This window comes from Cavia porcellus, unplaced genomic scaffold (assembly GCF_034190915.1).
Source record: "Cavia porcellus strain 051 isolate PalLab524CR breed Dunkin Hartley unplaced genomic scaffold, mCavPor4.1 scaffold_3, whole genome shotgun sequence".
Taxonomy (NCBI): domain Eukaryota; kingdom Metazoa; phylum Chordata; class Mammalia; order Rodentia; family Caviidae; genus Cavia; species Cavia porcellus.
The window spans coordinates 20842567-20848011 of NW_026947486.1; the positions used below are offsets into that span (position 1 = coordinate 20842567).

General features: G+C 39.6%; 2 pseudogenes; both read left to right on the forward strand.

Annotated features, from left to right (window-relative positions):
• The first annotated feature begins 420 nt into the window (after positions 1-420).
• Positions 421-1465, forward strand: LOC100721295 (actin, cytoplasmic 2-like; annotated as a pseudogene).
• Positions 1466-3444: 1979 nt separating this feature from the next.
• LOC106025020 (arf-GAP with SH3 domain, ANK repeat and PH domain-containing protein 1-like) lies at positions 3445-5185 on the forward strand (annotated as a pseudogene).
• The last annotated feature ends 260 nt before the right edge of the window (positions 5186-5445 follow it).

Genomic DNA, 5445 nt, shown 5'->3' on the forward strand with positions numbered 1-5445 from the left:
AGAAATCTTTTGGGGGACTATATAGGATTATACATTAGAATTGAATTCTTAATAACTTTATTTTTTTATTTTTAAAAAGCAAAATTAAAAAAATAACAGTAAGAAATCAACACTAGTTACTATATTACATATTGTTATCTTAGAAGTAGTTGTTTAAGTTAGAAAATCTAAGCATAAAAAATGAACAATGAGAGCACAAACTATTTTTAGTGGATTAACAGAACTCAATAACTTTATAAAGAAAGGAAACTTAAGTCTTTATCTTTCATACATTAATTTATGAAAACACACAGAATAGACCAAAACTTATTAATTTTCAATAAACTTTAAGAAGACAAGAATAGCCTGACTTGAGTCATAGATTCTGGCCTATGTCCTGCGTCCTCTCACTACTCTGCAGTCTGACCAGGGCAGGTTGCAATGAAAGAAGAAATTACTGCTTTTGTCATTGACAATGGCCCTGGCATGTGCAAAGCTGGCTTTGCTGGAGATGCACCCTCCCCAGCTGTATTGCTTTCTATCACTGGCTCCCCTGATACCAGGGCATGATGGTGTGCATGGGTCAGGAGGATTCCTATGTGGGCAACGAGGCCCAGAGAAAGTGCAGAATCCTGAGTTTTAAGTACCTCATCGAGCATAGCATTGTCACCAACTGGGATGACATAGAGAGGATCTCAGGCTACACTTACACTGAGCTGTATGTGATCCCTCAGGAGCACCTAGTGCTGCTGGTGGAGGCCACCCTGAAGCCCAAAAACCAACATAGAGATGACTCAGATCATGTTTGAGGCCTTTAACAGCCAGGCCATGTATGTGGCCATTCAGCCCATGCTGTCCCTATTTACCTCTTGACGCACTACTGACATTGTCATGGACCTTGGCAGTGGATTTACTCACATGGTGCCTATCTATGAGAGCTATGCCCTCTCCCACGCCATCCTTTGTCTGGACCTGGCCAACTAAGACCCAGTAGATTACCTCATCAAGATCCTGATGGAATGTGACTAAAGCTTCACCACATGCCCAAGCAGAAGTTCATGACATCAAGGAGAAACTGCTATGCAACCTCTAGACTTTGAACAGGAGATGGCACCACTCCATCCTCTTCCTTTCTGGAAAAGAGCTATGAGCAGCCAATGGCCAGGTGATCACACTCGACAGTGAGCACTTCCACAATCCAGAGGTATTCTTCCAGCCCTATTTCCTTGGTTTGGAATTCTGTGACATCCATAAGACCACCTTCAAGCCCATCCAGAAGTGTGATGTGGACATCCTCAAGGAATTCTATGCCAACACAGTGCTTTCTGGTGTTACCACCATGTACCCAGGTATTGCTGAAAGGATACAGATCACAGCCTTGGTATCTAGCATCATGAAGATCAAGATGTTTTTCCTCGTTCAGTGTAAGTACTCCATGTGGACTGGTGACTCCATCCTGACCTCACTGTTCCATCTTCCACCATAGATGGTTCCACAGTCAGGAATAGGAGGAATCAGGCCCCTCCACTGTGCACTATAAATGATTCTAGAAGAACTGAGCTGATTTTAAAGTATAATTTGTCCTGGAAAATGTTTACACCTCATGCTATCTCATGAAACTGTAATAAGCCTTTGAAAGAATTTATCTTTGAATTTTGTATCTGTTATCAGCACTGGACTGTAGAACTTGTTGCTGATTTTGATGTTGTATTCAAGTTAACTCTTCCCTTGGTCTATGTTTAGTACCCTATACATATCTTTGATTTAAACCCTGAGTCCATGTGGTTCGGTCACTTGGCTGAGTTGAGCATATGTGTGGAGGAAAAAAATTGCAGCTTGGAAAACCTGGGTGGCCACAGCAGTGGAATATATGCAAGGTATTAATGAGTCAGAGCTGACTGTTCCAGGATTTCTCCCGCTGGCAAGAATTGGTGAAGCATTTGTCACATCTATGTGTCTTGCTGCTCTAATAGAGTGGGAATACCTGAGCCTTAGGACCCTGTTTCCATCATTGTTGATACTTTCACACCTGAATACTTTGGGTGGTTTACTTGCCTTGAGATAGAAACAGTTTACATCTGCACTTGTAAATTTATTCAGTTTTAAAAATTTCTGTAAGGCTTTTTTGTACTTGCTTCTTTAAGATGACAAGAAATTTTGGTTTTCTACTTTTGAGAACATTAGCCTCCAGCAACACTTCATTGTGTAAGGAAACATAAAGTGCTGTGGGATGAAAAAAATACTTGGATTTTTATCTCACACCTGATGCCTCAGATGTTGTTATGGACATTTATAAATATTAATCTTATTTATGAGACTCAAGATATTAGACTAGCATAGTCAACATTTTAAGGTATATACAATTTTAATGAAAGAAAAAAACACTAAAAATGTTTATATTTAAAATATAGAAAGCAATGAACTTTTATATTTTTAAAAGATAAAATATGTTGATTGGCTAATGGCCTAAACAAAATGTATATTAGTAATTTTAAAGACATGTTTATTTTTATTTTACTAACCAACATAAATTAATTTACTGTTAAGCCATGTGAACAAAAATGTCTATTTATTTATAAGTCAATTTGAATAGAGATTTCAGAGGATAAAATGTAAATACATTTACCCAGAAGATAAAACGTAAAAACATATATATTAATCCAAATCATATAATGTTCATGTTACCAAACTTTAATGTTTGTGTTGGCAAGTTTTATGTAAACCTTGAGTCTAGAACTTTTTACTCTCTGCTTTAAGTGAATTTAGTAACACTTTTTTGTTTTAAGCAATTCTTGAATACCTCTATAACTGTTTTTGTTGTTTTGTGAAAGCCCTAACTGAGCCAGAAATTTGTAAAGGCAAATAATAATAATAATAATAATAATAAATAAAAAGAAACTAATATCCTTGGGTGCATGTGGCCTCCCAGGGAAGATGTCATTCCACGCAACTGAGGTGTAAAGGAAGGGAGTGGTGGCACACGCCTTTCCCCATCTGGAGGGCCACAACAATGCCCCAGTGCCTGCTCCTGTGGGCACTGGGTAGAGTGTGCTCTGGAGACACTGGTAGTGAAGAAAGTAGGCATTGGCATACAGCCTGAATGGGATTCACCGCACCCCAGGCTTGGCTTTCGGGTGAGCACAGTAGCCTGTCTCAGCCTGCACATTTTTCCCACCCACCTGCCAGTAGATTGGACCATTGAGCCTCCTTCTGTGCAGGGGTCCACTGGGAGACCTCCTTCTGGATGCCACATACTCCCAGCAGGAGACTCCAGGGGTACAGTCACCCTCTTCTCTGTACTGACTGCACTGTCTGTGTGAGAAGCCTGGCTCTGAGAAAATGAAAACACCAGTAGAAATGAGAGTGTTCCATGTCTTATCCAGGATAAAGCCTTCCAAAAATGGCCAGACCAGATCTCTGTCTCTCATTCACTGCTGTGACCATGAGGACTGCATGTTGCTCACCATGTACAGCTGCAGGACCATCATCATGTTGCTGCAAGAGAGTCTAGACTAAGATAAAACAGTCTTAGAGAACATGAAGCAATCGGCAAAAGCAACATATAATTCTGGCCGAAATCATGTATGAAATGAAAAAAAAAACACAAGTTCTTGATAAGTTTGGGAGTACTTTTTTAAGTTGGAGGAACCCCAATCTTTGCACCATTTTTGTCAAGTTTTCTATGTTTACAAAGGAACTGTTCACATGATTGAAAAACCTGCTGCTCCAGGGTCTGAACAACACTGTGATCTTCACTCTGGATTCCTTGTTAAAAAGAAACCTAAAGGAAATCGAAGATCTCAAGAAGTCATTTGACAAATCCAGGAGAGATTATAGACAAAGGTTACAAAAATTGAGAAGGAGAAAAGAGAGCATGCAAAACAGCACGGGATGATCTGCCCAGAGATAACTGGAGCTGAGACTGCAGAATAAATGAAAGAAACGTGCCTCTTTCAGTTCCAATTATGTGAATATCTCATTAAAGTTAATGAAATCAAGGCTATAAATTGTGTGGATCTGCTGCAGATTTTATAAAGTACTATTGTGCATAGTGCAGTTTCTTTCTAAATGGTAGCAAATAGCTGATAAATTGAAATGATAAATTGAAAAACCAGCTGCTGACTTATATAACTAAAAAACAGACCCAGAATGAAGAAAAAACAGCTAAAACACTCCAAGACTTAATAAAATTCTCTCTTCAGCTTGGTCAGAAAGATTTCTAGATCCAGCAAGAGGGTACAGTATCAAAAGCAGGGGTAGCCATGAAAGAAAAGTGATAGGATCTAGAAAGTGTAGTGGAGAAGGAAATATGTTTCCAAGAATGGGACTCTGACCATCACACATGCAATTTCTAACAGCCAGCCAGCCAAGTTGAACTTTCTTACCTCCCAAGTGAAGCCAAATCATGAGGACAAGAAGTCTTTTGACCTGATATCACCTAATAGGACATATTGCTTTCAGGCAGAAGGCAATAGGATTATGCAGCCTGTATAACAGTATTGAATAATGGCAAAGAAGAGGTCCTAACCATGGCCTCCTGGTGAGCAGAGCACAGGGGAGAAGAGGTTGGAAGATCCGATGAAAACCATCACTGAGGGCATCCAGCAGCTCCCTGGGAAACTCATTTGACTTTCAACTTAGGTATTTTGAACTATATGGGAATGTTCTGGCATCCATAGGCAAAAGAGAGTTCATATTTCTTGCATTTGTTCTTTGGAACTAGACAAATTAAGAACTTGTAAACTCTTGATGGACAAGAATGTAGTTAACAATAAATTTAATAGAATTATGGAAGCAAATTTACCCACTCCCTCACCAAAACCTACCACTTCAATTGATGTGACTGGGTGAAAAAGTGTACCACCACAAAGTATGTAGACCATAGATTCTTAAGGAATACCTGTTCCTCTTCATCAGTTGAACTGAATGAGTTGGTTGAAGCTATCAAATTCAAGGATACACTTGCACTAATTCAAGTCTATGCAGATGGGATAGAGCTAGTGGAACCACTGCTGGAATCCAGCTCTGGGAGACAGTCCTGTATCTTGCATTCTGAACTCCAGACCAGATATCTCTCTATTTCATTGTTTTTGTTGTATAAAACTGTCCGAACCTGCACAAGCAGACATCCATGGGAGAGATGGAAAATGTGATCACTCATGAGTGTTACAAATCAGGAAGTTCAACCAAGAGAGGTATAAAATAGGGGCTAGCAATAGCTAGTGTGTTTACACAATATATGTAGACTTGCTCTGGACTAGTTGCCACTGCCATTTAGACTGTGTTGAGAGTAAGGTGGGGAGGAGTCCCAAAGAAAGATAAAGTGACTCCTTACCCTGATGGATTATATATACTTTTTCAGAGAGTGGCCCTGGCCAGGTTCTGTAAATTATAAACAGGAAGTAAAGCTTTCCACAGGGATCAAAAGGAACTCCTTTAGCTCATGCTCTGATGGGCCAGGATCAT